Raw genomic sequence first — 3,647 nt, forward strand, 5'->3', positions numbered from 1 at the left:
GGGGTGGGTGGAGGGCAGTGACCAGGAAGGGACACGGGGTGGCGGGGGACAGGGACACAGCTGTGAGAACAGCCCCATTTGAGAAGTGAGTGTGAGTGCCGTGAGGGAGGCAGTAGAGACAGTGTCCTCGGGAGGATGGAACCGGGAGGCTCCGCACTGGGAGCGTGAGCGGCTTCGGGACGGGGCAGCAAGGACAGAGGCCTCCCGGGGCTGCCAGTCCCCGGACGGGCTGTTCTCACCCAGTATCGCGGCCGCGGGAAGCGGGGGCCTGTGAGAGGCACCGATCAGACGCCGTGTGGAGGCGTCGGGCTCACCGACTTTCTGTTCCTCTTGCGCGTGTCTGCACTCCTGGCGGCCTTCACGTCGGACGCGTGGCACGGCCTCCCTGAGCCCGCTGCTCGGTGACCCTGCGTCCAAGGCTGTGAGCCACAGGCCCTGGTGTCTGTCCCTGTCACCCGGCCAGCGCTGGGTGGGCACCCTACCCCTATTTGACAAACACAGCCGAATTGGCCTTTTTCGCGTAAGTTTCAGAACCGGCCGAGATGGCCCCTTGGCTGTGTGAGTCCCGCAAACCCCTCCTGGAGAGGGGACACCTGCGCTCTGCGTTTGGCTCTCTCACTATTGACAAAGACCTCGGGACACAGTCGCTGCCCTTAAGTTGTTGGAAGTTTTGCTGTGGAGATTCTGTAAATTTGTTTATCACGAGCAAATGTGCTTAACACGTGCTGCGTGCCGTTTTCGGTGCGGGGCCGTTTGGGGAACAAGCCGAGGGCAGCGTGGCCGTCGTGGCGTGGGCACCTGCTGGCGGTCGACGCAGAGCAGCGCCGTGTGTCGCGCCCGACGCGGGGTTTCGGGGAGCGCTCGGTGCGCTGGACACGGGGAAAGCGGGGTAGGCGACCTGGAGCGTCAGCAGGGAGCAGCTAGAATGTCACACGGGGCAGTGGCGGTTAAGGTAACGAGTTCACTCGGGGAGGGGGGAGCAGGAGGACGTGTGTCCCCGGCAGGGGGACAGGCAGGCGAGGCCGCGAAGGCTGGCTTGACGATCCGAGTTTCCGCTCAAAGCCGCAAGCACAGGCTGAGGGCGGGACTCGGAGGCAGGGAACAGCCAGCGGGGGAGGGAGCCGTGACTCAAGGCCTGACGGCGGAGTCTGGAAACCTCACGTGAGGCCACAGTCGAGCAGTTTCGATCGTCCTATCCTTCCCTGTCACTGTTTGGGGAGCAAACAGTGGTCAGCAGCAGGCCTCGTAATGACCTCGGACCTATCCTGTCCGGTCAGGGGGTGGGCGCCATAAGGAAGACCCTTGCGGTAAAGTCAGGTCGTGGGTCTCCCGCTTCTGGTCCAGACGGGAGCAGCGCTCGGATCTGGGACCATGTTGCCACTGGCCTGATGTCAGAGTTCCGGGAGGCCCAGCACGTCTCTCGCCTGGAGGCCGTCTGTGATGTCTCCTGTGATGTCTCCAAGTTTATTCCCCGTCTGTGTCACCAGGGCAATAACGTTTTCATAACTGTTATCAGGGTTAAACAGCCCTACCTGCCCCCTAGGCTGGCGGTGAAGACAGAACTTTGGGCACGTTTTCACGTGAAAATGGGCCCGTTCTTGCCTGCACGTACAGCGTGGAGCGGGGCGCGGTGCGGAGGCCGTGAGGGGGGGCACCGGCCCTGGGTCCCGACGGGAGGCGGTGTCGGCAGCGTCCTCTCGGGCACCCTTGCAACCCTAGTGACCACGGGACAGCGGCACAGCAGCAGCAAACGTTCCCTGAGCCCTTGCGACGCCCCCAGCGCGGTGGAGGCAGCTCGCACTCTTGATCTCGATGAGTCTTAGCACACAGTGGGGCTTCCCAAAAGAGACATGTAATCCAAGCAGGCAGATGTAACTACCGTGGGTGTGAGGTCGCGTGGTTTTTACGTTTACTTATTAAGTTTATTCTTTATTTGTTTTGAGAGAGAGAGAGAGAGAGAGAACGAGCAGGGAGGGGCAGAGTGAGCGAGGGAGACACAGAATCCGTCAGAGCCATCAGCACAGAGCCCGACCCGGGGCTCAGACTCCTGAACCGTGAGACTGTGACCTGAGCTGAGGTCGGACTCTTAACCGACTGAGCCCCCTGGGCGCCCCGGAGCTAATTTTTGAACCCGGGTCTTAAGGCTCATATGAAGGCTCTCGTCACAACCGGCAACAAGGGAGAGAAGGTTTTGTGGAAAGGCAGGGCCTCCGAATGGGCAGGGACCAAAATTGCTCCCGGTGATGGGCTGGTGTAGGTGAGAGTCCTTCGAGAGTGTCCATCTGTGCTCCAGGGGCCATCTGAGCCGTGAAAATGCAGGAATCAGGCCCCTTCCAGAGTCTGAAAACTTGTAGCAAGACCCTGGGGGTCGGGGCCCACGACTGTCATGCCCACGACTGGAACCGGCCACCATTGCTAGCAGCCCCGCCCCCACCAGTGCCTTTCCTGCGTGTGGCCCTCTTCCCAGTAGGAAGCCCGCAAGCTCCACTCGTCCCGTGTGTAAAAACGTACTCACTCTTTCTGTTTGGAATGTGGTCTCACATAAACAACGGAAGAACATGTTAAACGTGTAATAAATCCCCCCCGACCAGTCGACTCGGGGGGGCACATTTAAACGCTGTTTACTTTTAAACTCCGTTAGCTATTTCTGGGTCGTATAAATAAGTAAATGAACACTTGTATCATTTGCGATTGTGGGCACGGAAGCTTAAGAGACAGGCCTCCTGTTTTGACCAACGTACGCACAATTTTCGTGTCAGGGAGAGAGGGCAGGGCACCCCTTGCTGAGGACATTAGGGAGCCCGAGGACACACGAGTAGGGAAGGCAGGTGCCGGCTGGCAAAGCCCACGTGTGGTTTTTAATTCCTTGACTTGCGCGTACGCTCCGGGGGCAGCAAACAGAAGCTATCCCCCTGGGATTCCTTATTCCTGTGCAGAGAGGGTCCCAGTGGGAACTGTGACCATTTATTTGCTGTTTGTCTTCCAATAAATGGTTTGGGAAAGACACTCCCAAAAGCAGAGATGCCTTGCTGACCATGCCGTGCAGGCCGGGAGAGGTCTGTTCAGTCCGCGAGCCGAGTTCAGTGCTCGCCACGCGCCAGCCAGAATGCCCGAATCCCTCTGCGGACTTGTCCTCCTCCAGCCCTCTGGCTTATTTGTCAGATTCGCTCTGATGGTGACACTCTCTTCTCAGGAAGCTGGAAAAGAAATAATGGTCCCAAGTCCACATGCTGCAGAGAATAATCCAGAACAGGCTTTTATTTGGATATGGGGATAGTTTCTACCGGGGTGTTCCACATGAGTGAGGAGAAAATCAGGGGATCATACGTGACCCAAGGAGAGCACATCCAGCAGGATGGCAGACGGAGGGCATGCACAGACGGGGGGCGTGCACACCGGGCTCTCAGCGCTGGGGCTGATTCACTGATTTCCCCCCCTTCCCGGGAACATTCTGAGATACTTACACCTGTGTGTACGATTACGGGAAATATTCACCCAAGATCCACCTGTGTTTCTAATTAGGACTTTGCAATAATAGCTCTCGTTCCTTTCTGGTGGCTTTGCTCTGGAGATGACAGGGCATCGCTAGGGGTCCCTCCGTGGCAGGACATCACTGGGGGTCCCTCTATGACAGGGCATCACTGGGG

The 3,647-nt window shown here is 58.6% G+C and overlaps 1 long non-coding RNA gene across 1 annotated transcript in view; it reads right to left on the bottom strand.

Moving 5' to 3' along the window:
• Nucleotides 1-2,950: 2,950 nt before the first annotated feature.
• LOC125937381 (uncharacterized) overlaps nucleotides 2,951-3,647 on the bottom strand; it is a 2,315-nt gene continuing 1,618 nt past the window's right edge. The window contains exons 1-2 of the long non-coding RNA XR_007462372.1: nucleotides 3,465-3,647; nucleotides 2,951-3,197 (exon numbers count right to left, since the gene is read on the bottom strand). The exon at nucleotides 3,465-3,647 is cut by the window's right edge and continues 1,618 nt beyond it. This is a non-coding gene — a long non-coding RNA (uncharacterized LOC125937381). The remainder of the gene's footprint in view (nucleotides 3,198-3,464) is intronic.

Source organism: Panthera uncia, assembly GCF_023721935.1.
Source record: "Panthera uncia isolate 11264 chromosome A3 unlocalized genomic scaffold, Puncia_PCG_1.0 HiC_scaffold_12, whole genome shotgun sequence".
NCBI lineage: Eukaryota > Metazoa > Chordata > Mammalia > Carnivora > Felidae > Panthera > Panthera uncia.